General features: G+C 29.3%; 1 protein-coding gene across 1 annotated transcript in view; it reads right to left on the bottom strand.

Annotated features, from left to right (window-relative positions):
* LOC129972319 (uncharacterized) overlaps window positions 1-18,703 on the bottom strand; it is a 139,934-nt gene that overhangs the window by 39,688 nt on the left and 81,543 nt on the right. The gene's annotated exons all lie outside the window — the stretch shown is intronic.

Below are 18,703 nucleotides of genomic sequence, written 5' to 3'. Positions count from 1 at the left end.
ATTAGCCAATTTAAAAAAAATTAACACTAAGTTTGCACTATAATGGAATCGCAAATGTAAAATATATAATTGATTAACTGTCTCTCAATCCTTTTGTACAATAATGTACAAATTGAAATGTTTAAAAAATATACCTTCATAATAAACAACGTTTTTCATATATACAGAACATAAGAATTTACAAAAACATTTCTTTCAAAAGAGGGAAAAAATACTCATTCAGTTTTATTATAAGCGAAAAGTTTAGTATTTTTTAAAGTTATTAAAAACTATTTTCGTCGGAATCCATCAAGCTGAAAAAATCGTTTGCTAAAACTGCATAAATAGAATAGAACAAAAAGAGGGAAAAAAAACAAGAATGTCATCGAACAGAGGCATTTACAGAACGCTCAGATGAGCCAAATTTACAAAATCCGAGAGGGTTTGCCGTGACGACCACTGAACTTCACAATTCATTAATTTCTCAGTTATGAGAACCAAGAACTATGAACAATTGGTTCGAGAATGTTATTTCGAAATGGCATAAATGGTCAAATAGGCCAAACATTTATTCAAGAGGCAACATGGCATAAATTGAGTCTGTCACAAATTATATTCATCATTTGTCTTAATTTTTTCGACTAAACTAGAATATTCATTTTTATTTTTAAGTTTAGAGTTGTATTTAAAAAGGAAGAATGATAAATTATGCTCTAAATCAAAAGATAGTAAAATGGTAAATGACAATAGTAGGTTACAAAACGGGCACAGTTAAATAAATTTAAATTTCAAAGTAGTATTTAAAACAAGTATTAAGGAATTAGTGTAACATTATTGGTAAATATATGCAAAATATGGTAAAAGGCTCTTTAGAAGAAAATAGATTGTAAAAAATTAGTTCTAAAAACTGCCAAAACTATTTTTACGTTCCAAAGATCATTAATAATTTTCAAAGATGAAACATAATTAAAAATTGCCAGTGGCAACTAAGAAACAAATAAATAAAATGATTTAAATTGTCTGTAATATTTTCATTCAATTTGAATGGAACATTAAAGATAAAAAATTTTCGATTTAAAGAAACATATTTTTTTAACTATACGAAATTTATTAATTAATTTTCAGTTCAATTCAATTTTTTTTTCCAAAGGTTATGAATAATTTTTAAAGATGGCACATAATTAAAAATTGCTAGTGAAAATTAGGTGACAAATGAATAAAATGATTTCAGATTTGAAGGCAACGGTACATATAGAAAAAATTTCGAGTTATGTATCAAAACATATTTTTAATTAATACGAAATTTATTTAATTACTTTTCAATAGACTTTCTCATATATCATAATATCTATGAATAAAATTTGAAGGAAATCTGTTCATAAGTTTGGATATCTGTAATTAAAAATCTATTTATGAATTTTCATTTTTATTTATATATTGTTATTTATTTATTTGTTATATAAATTAATTTTTTTATTTCTTTTTATTTTGAAGTTATTTGGTAAATATGTGTATCAATGTGCAGAAAAAGTTATGTCTAAACGAATATGGTACAATGCTAACAGAAGAAAATTCTTTTCGAATCTTCGAAGACCAAATTTTTAATAAAATGAAATGTGTAGTGAAAATTTAAAAAGTCGTCTGCCTTTTCCTCATTTAATAGCCAAAAGCAGAAAAAAAGAGCATATTTTTTTTTTCCTTTAAAAATTTACTAAAAATATAAAACTAACACAACGTAGCACAGATTTTTAAAAATTAGTTCTAAAAACAGCCAAATTTTTTTTCCTTCCAAAGGTTATTAATAATTTTCAGAGAAGGCGCATAATTAAAAATTACCAGGGACAATTAAGAGACAAATAAATAAAATGATTTAAATTATCTATAATATTTTATTCAACACACAGATTTAAAAAAAATTCGAATTATTTAAACTTTGTAATACAGTATTAATTAAAAAGATGTATCGAACCAGTTTTTCATTAATACGAAATTTATTTAATTAATTTTCAACAAATTTTTTTCTTATGTAACATAGTATTTGTAAGTAAAATTTGAAGGAAATCTGTTCATTAGTTTGGATTTCTGTATCTAACGATCTATTTATGAATTTCCTATTTTTATTTATATCTTGATATTTATTTATTTTTACATAAATTAATTTTCTGATTTCTTTTTATTTTGAAGTTATTCGATAAATGTGTGTATCAATGTGTAGAAAAAAGTTATGTCTAAATGAGTACGATATGATGTTGATGGAAGAAAATTCTTTTCGAATCTTCAAAGTACAAATTTTTAATAAAATCAAATGCTTAGTGAAAATGTAAAAAATCGTCTGCCTTTTCTGCATTTAACAGCTAAAAGTAGAAAAAAAAAGCTCATTTTTTTTCCGTTAAAAATTTATTAAAAACATAAAACTAACATAACGTAATATGTTAGATAATAAGCACTGTGCAGTATCTCATGGTATTCCACGCATACTGATTGTTGGAATTAAAGCATATTTACGCATGCCATTTTATTATGACGTATTCTACTGTTATAATTCTAAACTTAAATAACAAGGGAAATCCAGTGAAACCACTCTGCGGGTGTAACTCGCCATTTCAGACAAAACTAGCTCTGTAGAAAAGTGAACTTTTAATAGAGGTCGATGGGGAAATCACATTGAAAGCAATAAACACGTTTAAATTAAAGGTTTTAATCAAAGCATGAAAAATTTTCCCACTAACCAGTTTTATTTTATAATTGCTTTCAAAATGGCTCAATCGCGTGTGGACTAAAAAGACTATGTGTTCAAATGTCAAACATTTCTCAATCGGTGCCAGTAAACGTTTACGGAAACAAAGATGTGTTTTTGATTTTTTAAGTTAAATGATTTCCAATTATTACTTCATAAACAATTAACTGAATAAAAAAAAACTGAAGCTTTAAATTCAAAAAATTATTATATCAAACTATGTCACTTATCTTCACCAGCATTTTTACTTTCGTGTAAAAATAGACTAGAGAAAGTATAGTAATCGTCAAAAAATTCGTAATCGAGATTTTAATAACGAATCTCCATTGTTTTAAACCACCTTGAATTCGAAAAACACATTTCTAGAAAATGTCTGTCTACCTGTGACAAAGATAACTCAAAAAAGCTTCGAACTAGACGGTTGAAATTTGGTATGCAGTCTTTACACCAAATTTGCAGATTTCTGTCAGATTTTGAAAAAAAATCTGTCAGAAGTTTGTCCACTATTGCAATATAAATAACACGATTGTTACAAAACGAAGAGAGCTAGATAGATAAAATTCTGTGCACAGATTTAACATCTATATTATATATACACTTATCAAATTTTGAGCCAAATCCAACAACGGATTATTTGTCTGTCTGCCTGTACTTTCTGACATGTATAGACGCGATAATTCAAAAACGCATTGGCATAAATATATTAAATCTGGTACAGGATTTTGTGACTACAGGTGCAGTTTTGTGTCAAACTTTTGTCTCAGTCGGTTGAGAAAAACGTGTCTAAAACCCATGATTTTTGGATACTATTAACGTATGCCAGGGATTAATCGCCAAGGACGCCGTGATAGATTCAGAAAAAATGCTGTATAGATTCCAAAAGTTAATATTTCGTAGCTATGGTAAATCAGTGCCATTTTAGGCACTCTCAGGCATAACAAGTTTATTAGAGAGTGTGCGAGAAAGTTTTGAGAAGACCACTCTAGTTGATTTTGCCTTTGAATTTCACAACATTTGAAGAAATTTTATTACAATCATAATAGTCTGTACGCGAATATAATAATGTGCCAGAATTGACACATACAGGTAGATAAAAGAAATAATTTAAAAAATTCATATAGAAATTTCTTTCAATTCAAGTGTAAAATGCACGTTTAAAATATCATTATAAAAATGGCCGTATTTTGTTAGAGTTTAGGAAAGAAAACTGAATATGAATTTTGGAAAAATAATCTCGTTGACGGATTTTTTTCTAAAATTAGAAAATTTATAATTTTGGTGAGTAAACCACATCCTGAATTCCATTCAGATACCCCGCTTCATTCTTGAGTTATATTTACAAACACATGATAATTTTCTAGATATTTATTTTTAGAAGGCGGGAGGGAGGAGTATAAAAGGCCACAACTATGTTGACAAACAGGAAAACGCACAGCAGATAAATATCCTAAGGTCGAACTTTTTAAAGATTAAACTGGGTTTCCCCCTCCCTTCTCTTTCAAAGTCATACTTTGTGCACACAAAATAAATAAATAAATAGATAAAATGTTTGTTTTTTTCACAAACAGCAAGAGGATTTCTGCATAGTTATTAGCATCCATATTTCACTTTACGAAAATCTATGTATATAAAACGCTAACGGCACAGAAATCGAACTTATTACTAATTGTCGAATGGCAACAGTCAAATATAGACAAAGCATCATATGAATTTTAGACTACTTCATTCATTGAACATTTTTGCAGCTGTACTAAATCAAAAGCTTCGCTTAGCTAATTCATGCAGCTGCAAAATATTATTAGAAGTGTTCCGGAGATAGTTCACCACGTCACCAAAGATCTGAACACCAACTCAGTCTGAAGAAGGAAGATATAAAGAAAATTAAGAAATAGGCTTTAAACAAAAAGTTTCATCAAGCGCAAAAATAGGCCTAACCATTGCCAGATAAGTAATCATGGTAAGACTTAAGAATAATGCACGGTTTCTCGCCAAGCACGTCAATATCGCGCCAATCATCTAAAGACTCTAAAAATGTATGCAATCCTGGGTGTAAGAAATGCTAACAAACGGTTTTTAAAGTTGCAATCAAAAATTGTCACGATTATATTTGATGACAAATCACTCGAAAATGTTTCAAGTTTGGCAACCATATATTAATATAAGTCTAGCCGTAATCACTATGACTTGCCTATAGAAATTGATACTCATATCTTCCAAAACAGTTTTAGCGAATTGGGATGAGCGAGGATAGAACCTGGGACCTTGAGGTTCGCAGTCCAGTAACATGACCCCGATACAAAAGTATATGCAGCGTAGTTGTTAACTGGCTTATATGCTATTCAATACAGACTCTCCCTCCAGTGAGTCGGAGGTGAGACGAACGATATGTCTGTTGAGTGATGATGTATTTAACTGTTGTCTAATGGGCCTGTACCCAGTTTAGTAGCGCCAAGTGAGTCTAGCGACTTTGGTTGCTGTGTCAACTGAGTCTGAAGACTTTGGTTGCAGGTAGATGGCGCCACAACAGCTGTACGAAGGTTGAAGGTTCATCGTCCGAGGTCACCAATTTAGCGAATTGAGATGCGCGAGGATAGAACCTGGGACCTTGTGGTTCGCAGTCCAGTAACATAACCATGATACAAAAGCGTATGCTCGTGCAGCGTAGTTGTTAACTGGCTTATATGCCATTCACTACACAGTTATCTTATAAGAAGGTTTTTTTTTGTATTTGAAGACAAAAACAATTACCTTTTTAATGATATAGATTCTTCTTCGCACAATTTTTTATTTAATTTTAACAAGATTTTTAATTCAATTTGATACATTATCAGAAACAATGTTTTTATGGGACTCAAATTCTCCATCAGAACATTTAAGTGCGTGCTTTTGCCAGTCATTAAATCTGTGGTAGAATTTTTACTTCCGTTTTTATTTCGTAATATATAATTAACTTTGTAAATTGCAATATACTGTTTTAATTGAATTCATGTGTTTTAATCGTATTAAATTACCAGGTGAAATGTTTTTTAATTGCATCCCATATTTATAATTTAACAGCCTAAAAAGTCAATAATCTGGGCAAACAAATTGGTCGTCAAAAGTATCTAGTATTTCTGCATTTCAAATTGGTAAAATTTCGGCATGCAATATACAGTACATCCTGTACGCGACTATCCAGTTTCCGTCCTATCCAGCCTAGTTTTCTTTTATTGTAATTAAATGAGGATGGCAAGACGTCTATTAAGTCATCTATTAAAGGCTTTTTCAAAACCTAAAAACTAAATTTTGACTCTTAGAGTTACCTTTTCATATCTGTGTAATCATTTGTCAGTGAAAAATAAAATCAGTTTGAGATAATTTTCTTAAGGATTAGGCCTACGATTTAAGTTAATGTTTTGTTTGTGTTTCTTGCATTTAAGTTGGGCATTACAGAATTTATGTTAAAATGTGAACATTTTATATCCTTTAACTTACTTTTTATCTAATAAATTCTTGAAACGTGCAATGCAGTATATAAACATCTATAAACTACCAGTACTCTATTTTACCAATATTCCATTTTAACTCGACACGTTACCGGCAATTGCTTCTATGATTCACCCACCCGAGGCCGCGTTCATATTCTACGTGGCTTGATATAATTGCAAGAATACTGTATAAGTGAGAAAATACGTAACAGTGAGATTTGGTATAAAAACTTTATATTTTGGTATTGGTGGGCAAAGAAATAAGTTCATAAACTCCGACCAATCCAGATTTTTTTGTTATCCGGCCCATCCTTCCACCAGATTAGACCGGATACCTGGGAATGTACTATTTATCAAAAATGGAAAATAAACGTATTGAAAATTTTACCTTTTGCATTTAAAACTGCCGATTTCTTAGATAAAAAATAGAAACAGGATATCAAAACGGTTAGAACACACCTTAAAAGAGCCGATTTGTATCAGATATTTTCTTAAAATAAAAAAAAGAACGTGATAAGTATATATTCAACAAAAAAATAAATATCTACATTTTTCTTCATTAAACTATAAATAATACCACTGACCACATACAAATCGGCAAATTTCATCGGCAAAAGAAAGATAATTTTAGATTCAATCGGTCAATCTACAGGAAACCTGTAAAGAAAGTTGCTTATCAAAGCAATTTTCCGAATTCTACCCTAGTGGAACACTGGACCCAATGAATTGGGGATAAAAAAGAAATACAGTAAAGGAAACAAGAATTTTCGCTTTTCGGTATGAAGGATATCATTTCACGCATGCGTGACTATTCAAAACGTGTTCGTGCTCTTTTGAGGGAAAATTCGAATATTCAAATAAATAGAATTCTAATTATAAAACTGATATATCGCCATTTTTTTTAATCTCAAAGTGAGAGGAAAAACATGGGAAGATTGTGACATTCTTATTTTACTTTTAACAAACATCGGATGTTATTAATTTTCGAAAGATGCGGGCTTTGATAGCGCTTCCTTTAGAATTCAGCGAATTTCGTTTCCAATCGCATTTACCAATAATTCCTTTCTACGTTTCCAGGATGTAAAACTTCCGGTTCCATTTCGCTTCGTATTGGATGTAACAAAATTTGAGAGGCGTAATAACGAAATTGAGCGAGTGCATTTATTTATTTATTTACTTTAGATAGTTAGCAACTTTAAGCTAAAAAAGGAAATTGACGAACATCCAGTCCGGAACATTGTAACTTGATAATGTTTCAGACTTGATTGACTGTATATTATTTTCAAAAAAACAAACAAACTTGTGCTTAACGTCGTAATAGCAACGGCTAAAGCAAAGACAGATATGCGTGAATTGCATTAATATATGCTTAAAGGCAAAGGATGATGTAGAGTAAAAATATGCTTAAAGGAAAAAGTATAATTATTTTGTAACTTGATAATGTTTCATGCTTGATTCGTCTCCCTTTATATTATTTTCAAAAAAAAAAAAAAAAAAAAAACTTGTGCTTAATGTCGTAGTAGCAGCGGCTAAAGCAAAGACAGATATGCATGAAGGGCATTAATATATGCGTAAAGGCAAAGGATGATGCAGAGGAAAGATATGCTTAAAGGGAAAAGTATAATTATTTGGTAACTTGATAATGTATCAGGGTTTACTCGTCTCCCTTTATATTATTTTTAAAAATTTACTCTTTAGTAATGGAAAATGCATACAAAAATTGTACTTAATATCACAGTAACAGCGACTAAAGCAAAGATGCGTCAAAAGCATAAAGGCAAAGGATGATGTAAAGGAAAGATATGAGTAAAGGAAAAAAAATATGTAAAAGCCATGAATGATTTTTTATTTTTTTTTAAATCAGAAAAAAATGGCATACAGAAATAAAATTGGTATTATTAGAAAGCCAATTTTTATTTTCTCGTATACGTAGTATAGAGAAAATATAATCGTTGAAAATTTCGAAATTATGACGAATCTTCACGTTTTAGACCTTCCTGAGTTCGCAAAAGACATTTTTCGAAAATGTCTGTCCATCTGTCTGTGACAAAAATAACTCAAAAGCGCTTTGAGGTAGAGTGTTGAAATTTGGTGTACGGTCTTTACATCAAATTAGTAAATTTCTATCAAATTTTGAGCAAAATCCTTTCAGAAATTCGTCTGCCCGACTGTTCGAATATAAGTTAGCACGTAGCACGATAATTAAAAAACGAAGGCAGATAGATTGATCAAATTTGGTACACAGACTGATCATCTATATTGTAGACACCTGTCAAATTTGAAGCCAAATACAACAACAGGTTGACTGTCTGTCAGTCTGTACTGTCTCACTATGAGGAAAAAAGTTCTTTTTTTTTTTTTTCTTCTTAATTAAGGTAGGTTGAATTTTTTTTTTTAAATTTTAATATTTGAGCTCACGTGCTGCCAATAGTAAAATGTTAAAATTTAATAAAAAATAGTGAATAAAAACCTTTTGTGTGCACATTTACCACACAGGAAGTAAATTCGCGCCAAATTTGGTATCTCTAATTCCGTCAGTTGGCCTTGTACAGCGTTTTGAATGAATATCTCAATACGTGTCAAAGAACTTTGTGCAATACTAAGTCACATGATAAACATAACTGCGCAAGTCATTCAAAGTTAAACTGAACATTACTACACTCAGTTATTCGTCGTATCAAGATTTTCAAAGGAGATAATCAAATTTTTCAAAGAAGATAAGTTAAATTAGTTCGACGTGCGAACGAAATGACCTTAATTGAACGAACTACTTTTCTTAAATCTAACTAGGGGGCTTTGGCCCTTACTAACTTTCACTCGCCAACCCTCGATGTTCATCAGCTTCAGTTAGCAATTTGTTAACGTTGGAAGTTAATTATTATCATGACGAAAACATATATTTGCCGATCGGCGTACTTCCGATTCAAAACTCAAGAGCGAAGAATATTCCCATTGTGGGGCTTTATCTCCAATATCTAAATATTGATTCAATTTTTCACGTTTTGCCGCTAACATGGCAGCTTCATAATCAGTTCTTCTTTTCAAGTTGGCAGATTCTCGCTCGGTCTTTCTTCGCATTTGTCTTCATATGACATCGCTGGACGCCTCGTTAATATTTTTTTTTTTTTAAATGCAGCATTAGCACATGCATTGCTTAAGTATACAGTTAAATGCCAGCCGAGAGACGAAAAATGTCCAAAAACGGAAACCGGAAAGCTATTCCTTAGTGTTGCCACAAACGGCGCGTTTAAAAGCAGAATTAACAAATAAAATTGTTTAAAATTCAATTGCTGCTGATTTGGTGTTAAAGCTTTGCTTTTCCTTGTTCTGTCACCATTTCACCAAATAAATGCAATATAAATACTTTTCACGACGTAATAATGATTTTCATTAAATATTTCAAACAGAACTGGCAAAACAAACCTCAAACTTCATGGGTCAGATGACTCGCTATTTACCAATCACAAAGTAAATAAAACGCAATGTTTACATAAAATATATAACAGAGAGCGAGAGACAAGATAAAATAAATCTTGCTTAAATATATCTCTTACTCCTGTTTTGGATATTGCAAATTTGGTTTATTTGGTTATGAATGTTGCTCACCATATTATTTGCTCATGTATTACTGCGCATGCGTAACAGAAATATAGTTTTTAGAAATAAAATATTTATTTTATTAGAATGAAATATTCCTCATTAATTATTTAAATTTCATAGTATTTATAAGAAAAATATGGAAAAAATCTATTCAGCACTTTAGATTCCAGTAGGGGACAAGAAATATAGATTTTCAGTTTTATTTATATACATTTTTTAAATTTTGGCAAAAAAGACATAGAAGACAAACATTAAAAAAAAAGTTCGATTTTTAAAAAGTGCTTTTTATTTAATTTTACTTGGTTCATGTTCATAGAGATGGAATTTTGTAGCAGAATTTTACTCACTTAAGGATATTCTAAAGTTTTAAAATATTGCACGCTTGTGTATTCTCGGTGACAATACATAATTGTAATATTTTCAAAATTTAAATGAATTAATCGATTAACTGTCAACTTAGCCTCGACAGGAGCGCGCTTTCTAATAGTATATCTGAGGAAAAATTAATTTTGTGATCCTTTTGTATTTATAATAATCAGTTATATATTACAAATTAATAAGTAAAAGATAATTAAAATAAATTCTACTGTTTAGAACACCAGTAAACCTGTGTGTATGCGTGTTTACACTTTTGTCCTACTCACCAAAAAGCTAAAAGAATGAAAAAGGTTAAATCTCTGCTTTTTATTACTAACCCTTTGAGCTCGGAAAAATAATTCGATGCATAATCACTCACCAAATACAAAGACTTGTTTATTCCCCCCAAAATAAATATATATAATTGTTATAAGTTGAATTCCCCCGTTTAATTAATTTGTATCTTTTTACGACACAGTAGGTATTTTTAACTATCAAAATTAAATAAATAAATAAAACGTTAAAATGAAGCACCGTCTTGAATGGTGAGTGAGAGTCACCATCCCAGTGCAAAGGGTTAAAATTCCAAAACACAGAAAAATTATCACTATCTCCGAAAAGTTATACTTGAAGCATATAAAAGTAAATTCCAAAAACGACTTATAACTAAGTCTTGGTTACACTTGAATAGATTCCATGTGCCTAAAAACCGCCCCTCAGGGGGTCTCAGTTCGGAAATAACATTTTCCCCCAAGGCAGAAAAAAACCCCAGCTGACAGAAAAAGGGTGGATAATGTTTTTCCCTCATATCTGGGGCTGCTTTGGGATTCTAGAAAGACAGAAATGTCGTTCCGTTTTTAAATGTAGGTCAAGGGTATGAAGGAATTCTTGCTTTGAATTATTGTTTTTCATATTTTGAAATCAAATTCCTAAAGAATAAACGTTTCTGCCAGGTTTCGTACTGCTTTGAACCGATTTATATACATCAATCGATAATTATTAATCATTTAATTTTGAATCAACTATAGAATAATTTGCATTTCAGTGATAGCAATTTGGAATTTTAAATCATAGCATTTAACAAATGTTAAAATAATTCGATGACAAAAGTAAGTATTTCAGTCAATATTTAACAAGGATTTTGAGCAATGAAAACATTATTTTACACAACAATGTTAACAACGAAAAAAAAAATGTAGCCTTACAATCCCTTTGTCTAAAGTAAACTCAAAACGAAAAGAGAATTGAAATTTTTTAAAAACCATTTTTTAAAAACATTTTAATTACACTGCTTTCATAATATAACAGAGGTTCAAACGAAAATAAGCATCAACAAAATAGCTTCAGAATTTTTATGAAAAAAATTCACTCTATCATTCGTATTAAGAAAAAAAATTATGATTCTTCTGAAATGAAGGTTATCTAAATGATTTTTCTATTATTCATTTGTATTGTATCAATAGATATAGTATAAGTGTTAAAATTGACACTCCATTAATACATAATTGGGTTGTTATAAAGAAACGTTAATTTATATGGAAATTGGGCATTTTTAATATATTGTGTGATAAGTTAGAAATAAAAGAAAGAATGAAAATTAACGAATAAATCACTCATCTTATTTTAGGAAACAAAGCAATACAATTTAAAAAGTGGGGAAATTAATAAACAAGATATGTAAATAATAATAATTCACATATGCAAGATTTACAGTTGAAAAGAAAATGACTATCTCATGTCAAAGCATTTCCTAAAAGTCTATCACATTCGTATAGACTAATTTTCGATTGCCATAGTAATTTAACAAACGTTTTTGAAAAATCGTCTGCACTATGACCCATCTTACTTTTTATTAAATTTTTCTATCGCGTGATTCTCGAATAGGATAAACTGTACCAAACACTGAGAATATCATAGTTTTGAAAAATTAATAACATTTAAAAGAAAAGAATTAGTTAAAGTATAAAATAATAATTTTATTTTCGACAAATTCTTTGACAAACGAACCAGAATTTCAAAACGTGAATTTTTTGTCTGAAGGTATATATATATATATCACATTTCAGTAAAAGATTATTTAAAATTTTTATATTTCCATTGAAAAGAGATTATAGAAATTTCTTTATTCATTTGTTTTATGAGGGAGGATGAAACGAAAGATATAAGAAAAGAAGATAGCAAAAGAAATTGATTTAAAAAATATATTCTTTTTTATGCATACATTTTTCATTTATCATTTTAATTTATGCTAGACTTATTTAACGGTAATTTACAAGACATTTGAAATAAAGAAAGATAAAAATATGCAAACGATATAATTAAATTTTTTTTCCTTTATCATAAATAAAAAAAAAAGATTTCGTTCATTCTAACGTTTTGTTTAAGATATGTTAATTGAATGGTTAAATAACACAGATTTTCGTACTTGTACTCGAAAGAAACAATACAAAGAAAATTTACACACAAATAAAAACAATCAATAACAAAAAATGTTTGTTATTGTTTTTATAAGACAAAAGAAATAGTAGCCATGTTGGGGGGAAAAAACTGAAACAATTTCGAAATTCTGAAGAAAATACTATCAAAAGTAATGGAACAAAGTCATTATTTTTCAATTAAAAATAAAATTTCGCCATCTATAGAATTTAGAACAGCTTTTCTTCTTTCTCATTCTTATTCATTAAATTTTAATTATATTCACATATTATTTATTCCTTTAATCACAGTCTTCACGAATAATAACTTATACGAAATTTCAATAATTGATGCATTCTTTTCATTTAAATTAATATGCTAAAATCTAAAATTATATTATTTTTCTAGTGAAATTTCTCGCCTGAAGTATGCCGCCGTTGCTTCACAAAGTGAAAAAAAAGAAAGAAAATATTTTGATTATTTTGCTAATTATCGAATTTTTGTGTGAATAAAAAGTTAAAACTTCATAAAATTATTTTAATTATATATTATTTCCAAATATTCCTTCAATGCGTACTACATTGATTTACGCTATATAATGTAGTAGGATATAATAAAATAATTATTATGTTGCATAAATTATTGTTTTAAGAACAGAAGTTAACTTTGGTCTGGAATAAGATTTTTTTCCGGCTGACTTTGAGTGCATGTATCTTGAAACGATTTGAAAGATTTGAAAAAAAACAAATCTAGCCAGAATTGTTGCAGTAACATCTCAAGCCCAAAATTTTATGATTTTTAAAAATATTATTCGCTTCCATTTTCAATCTATCATCTCTGATAATTTTGCAGTCTATAATGGACATATCACAGAGAATGTTCACCTTATGCAACCAAGTATTATTTATAACGTCACCATTTCGCGTTGACTAATTTTACCATTTTATTAAAGTGGCAACAATTTTATAGCATGCATTTTGGAAACAATGGAAAGAGATAACTTTACTTTTATGGATGCATGGCAAAATAATAATTCCAACTTGTAATTATGAGAGATATCCAAGGCCAAAGATTTGTTATTTTCAACTACATATAAATGAAAAATTCCATACATGTACATAAATTTTGTATGCATATATTCCGATGAAATTATAATTAAGTTTCATGTTTACGAATTTATATGGAATGGGAACCATACAAGTATATTTTTTGTGTAGTTTTTAAATGGCGCCAAAAAATACGTTCTAAGTGTATAAATAATTCACAAATCAATAACAGTTTTCTCATTCTTTTAACATTTAGAAATGGATGATTCCTTAAAGTTGTTAGTAATTAAGTTTGTGAAAACATTGCCAAATCTTGTTACAATTTACTATTCGGGAATTGTTCTTAAGTTACAGCAAAACTTTTTTAACATCTTTCAAATTACATACAGAACAACGTTCTATTGAATGCATATTCAAAATGCAGTGAACTATTATCAGACCATAAAAAAAAAAGAGTTATTCAAAATCATTGCATTAAATACAAATGGTTATAACTTCTTTGTAAACAATGATTGGAAAATTTAAAACAAAATTTAAAGGGGAACTTAAACATTTGTATGCATGTGCAATAATTGCCCTATATTATTTTACTTGCGCACATGGGAAACAGACATGAAATGACTTCATTTGACATAATGCATTTTAATTTCTATGGATACTTTCAGTTGGCCTAAAATAATGACATTCAAAGCTTCATAACTCGGTCAGTTTAGACCACAGAAGAATAAAACTTTTTTTTATTTTGAAATGTACCTATCAATGAATATTTTACTAAATATCACGAAGTACATAGCATTATACAAAAATTCTGGTTTAATAGCTTTTGATAAAGTATATTTATTAACTGACGCAAAATAATTATTTGCAAAATTTTGTGTATTTTTTCAAATGGAAGAATATTCTTATCTTTAACACTTTAGAATTTAGCTATCGGGCCACAATATTATATTCAGATATTAAATAAGAGTCTGAGTAAAATAATTAATGGAAGTAGGTCATTTGGTCACGAATTTCTGACATGCATTGTTCAATTACAATTACATTTTTTGCGAGCTATTACCAGAAATAGTTTTTTTTTCTTTCGATTAAATTGAAATCGAGATTAATGTTGATGAAAAAAATATCCCATCAACTCATTTAACCTCAGTTAGATAAAACACTAAAATTGTAAGAAAAAAATATAATGAAAATAAATGTGCATCAATTGCTTGAAATTCGAAAAAAGAATTTAATAAGTTTTACGCATAAATCTTAGAGAAAAAAATGGACCAGTTCTAAATCGTTTGCGGATAACTGATGAAATTTATATTTTGCAACTAAATAAAATTAAAAATTCTTAAGCTATCTTCTGTACTTGGCAACAGTGTTGAAATTAAAAATTGTTCTTACAATTCGTAAAATTTTCATTTCATCTTCGAATATACACAAACAAACAATTCTTTTTTAATTAAATAATAGTTCAATTATTATTACAATCGCTTGAAGTTGATAAAGCCAGGAAGATCTGAAACGTGGCAATTTGTCAAAATTTCGAGTCGGAATTTTCTGACAATTACAATACTTTAAGTCTGCTAATTCTAATAAGTAGTTTTTTTTTCACTTGAATGTTATTCAAGCATTATACTTTTTTTTTCCAGATTAAAATCGTTTTTTTTTTCCCTTGCTGAAATTGTCATTTTCAACAAACGCGAGCATTCTTCCTCAAAATTAACACAAAGAAAACTACTTTCACACCATCAAAGCAGTTAGTAAACAAATCTAAATATAACTTCACTCGAAAAACGAATCCATCAAGCCATATACATTACTGAATCACACCTGAATAGCAGAACTGGTCATGAGTTAGCCAACATACAATGGGACGCAATTTAGGTAACTCATTGGGCGTTGCTGGTTTCCAACAAACCACGGAAAATAACCGTGAAACTAAGAATGACCCAGAACTCTTTCGCAGCATAATGTTTCAATTTACTGGAAAAGAACGCCTTTGCAGAACACAACTAGAACCATCATTTAACTAAATGAGCAAATGGTAAATCTTTTGTTGCGCTTATCTCTTATCTTATTCACTATTAGGAAAGAAATATATTTCTTCTCATAGTAAACCGTATTTGAATGGGATTCTTCGAAAGATTCAGTGTTTTGGTCAATACAGGAATGGTGAGAACTCCGTGAAGAATTGTTATTGCCGAAAGTGAAGGGGAAAGTAAATTAATGTATGGAATTTATCTTGTCCTCCTAGAAAATAATGTAACTGTTATCATGAAAAATTGATGGTTACTTTCGAGTGACTATTTTAAAGAAAAAGCGGGAATTGGTCTCCCTAAAATTTTCTCGCATACTCTCTAAGAAACTTGTCAAACCACCGATACTAAAGTACCGATACTAAGTACCGATGCGATGTGCCGATACTAAAGTCAGCAATCATTCCACACCAAACCGTAACAAACGCCGAATACTAAAGTTTTCCAAAAACAGGATAAGCGGGCTGTATGATCCCCATATACGAAAATTCTGTGTATTAACATGTCCCGATAAAATAAAATCTGTTTCGAAGTCCATAATATCTTTCGCAGTCCATAATTCATTTGGAATGAAAGAAAAACAAATTCTTTGTTATGGATTATCAGGTTACAAGTGTTGCCAACTTTTAATTTTGTAGTGATAATGTCGGGAAATATAACGCAAGGTTCTGCGCACGGTCAGCCATGGTACTGATGAGATCCTAGCGTTCACATGTCACTGATCCACTTGACCCTGAATAAATTGCTTCCCTCATTTTTTTCACAACTAACTTCCTGATTCACAGTGTTTCGTCCCCTAATTCCAGGAAGTAAACCCGAGTTCTCATATAGCTTCAAATTGAGTAATTATTTTCTTCAAGCCATTTTCAGATCGATCCATTTCTCAAATCTTTAGGATAATGATATTCTTTCAAAAAAGCAATATAATCGTGTTTTTTTTTTTTTTTTTCAATTAAAAATATTTTACTAAGAGGGCAAAATTCTATCTTTGACGAAGTCACAGCTACATTTTAAAATATATTCCATTACCTTTTATAAGTAAAATGATTTTAAACTTGAAGTAGTAAGTAATATGATATAATTAAGAATAAAAGAACTTTAGTAAGTTACAACGACATCTAGCGAAAAAAAATGAGCGAATTATTTTTCTACAACATAAGTCCTTCAAGCACTTGCATTTTAATTATAATTACCTTGCACAATCACTTAACATTCATTGGAACAAAAATAATTCTGATTCTTCTAAAATAAAATAAACTCTAGCTCAAAATTGCCCATTCACTTCAAATCATTCGCAGACGATATGATATACGAACAATTTCTAAAAACAAATCATTTGCCAGCTATTATTCTACTTTCAAAAAAAAGTTATAATTTTCAATTACAGATTTAGAACAACATAAAATGTGAACAGAAGAAGGAAGTAGCTACAAAAACTAATTAATTTATTCGTTTGGCATAATTTTATAACTACATAAATCATTGCAGGGAACAGTATGACATTGAAAACATCTGTCGATAAATGCGCCAAAAAATTCGCCTTTAAGAACTTTTATCACTTTGTTTTGAATCGCTATATATCCGTTTATCGTGACTAAACTGCGAAAGTTAATTTTACGAGGCAAATCTATTAATCGTTAGAATGCCTTGCGCATTTAGTTTCGTGATTATATCAGTCTTGACCTCCTATTGCCTACCTACACTCTCAAATGGATCAATCCATTTTTCGTTTCGCTAGCTTTTAATCGTTATGTCGTTGATGATGATTAATGCAGTCATATTTATTTTTATCTGTCAGGTGATGGTTCGTTTGCATATTCTACAAGAAGAAACTCATTAATGTCATTAATATTTAAACCAGAACAGGTATGTTTACATATCTTGTAATTACTATTCTCATACAGGTTGAGAGTTCTCCATATGATTTGACAATGTATCTAATTCTACCATCTCTTATAAATAATTCTTCGATGTCTTCCCATAGATAATCACAAGGAAAAGAGTAACAAAAATCTGTTCAAGTATCTTGTAAAGCAATTTCTTACAGGTCACTGGAATGAAAGAAGAATATCAAATGGTTCCATGATGTAAGTTGTTGGTCAGTGAGAAATTAATCATACGAAACTGAATTCGATGATATCTTAGATATTTTCTTGAAAAGAAATGCGTTGACTCCTTCGAAGTTTGGTGATATATCTTACGCAGTAGCATTAAATTTAATTTACAAAATGTAATTTTTTACTATTATTTCAAATATGATTACCTTGTAAGCAAGTCTTGTACTTCTATCGTCTGCATTTGAAAAATATAATTAAAAATAGATTTAAAAATGCTTTACTTAGTGTACTTAACAGCAATTTTTTTTAACGTTTTCTACTTTTTACTCTTGAAAACTCTATTATATTTCTCAAACACATTACCTGGCGGCACCACAAGTATGTAAACAAAATTAAATTTTAGCAATCGGTGAATTGACAGTTAAATTTGGAAATATTAAAATAATGCACTGTCATTTGGAATACAAGTGCACTCAAATGCAGTACTCTAAGACATAGGAAAGTATTAAAAATTTTATATAAATTAGTTTATATAAAAAAGTTTATAAAAATTTCATTTTTATAAACATGAAAGAAATCAAGTAAAATGAAAATGCTTAAAAAGATGAGCACTTACGCATCCCCATATCCATACCGACTTCAAATAAATAAATAAGACAACTCCAATAAGAAATTTGAGAAAAAGATAATTGACAATGTCTAAAAGAATCATTACAATTTTAACAGGAAACACTTGGATATTAAAACACGCAATATACTAATTAAAAAATAAAGTATTAAATTTTAGAAACGATATCTAAAAGGTGAAAGTCATAATCTTAAAATAGAAGAAATTTTCTTTTGTAGAATTTTTGTTTTTAAAACTTCTTTAAAAGAAGGGGGAACAAAAGACATCTAAAAAAACTGAGAAAGAATTCTTAGTTTCGCTTGCATGCTAGAACTATGTATGTCTAGAATAGATCGATGATATTTTCAAGTATTTTTTAAGAATATAAGAAGCGATCTAATTTGAATTACTTAC

The sequence above is a fragment of the Argiope bruennichi genome, chromosome 6 (genome assembly GCF_947563725.1).
Source record: "Argiope bruennichi chromosome 6, qqArgBrue1.1, whole genome shotgun sequence".
Taxonomy (NCBI): domain Eukaryota; kingdom Metazoa; phylum Arthropoda; class Arachnida; order Araneae; family Araneidae; genus Argiope; species Argiope bruennichi.
This window is presented reverse-complemented; position numbering and strand designations above follow the sequence as displayed.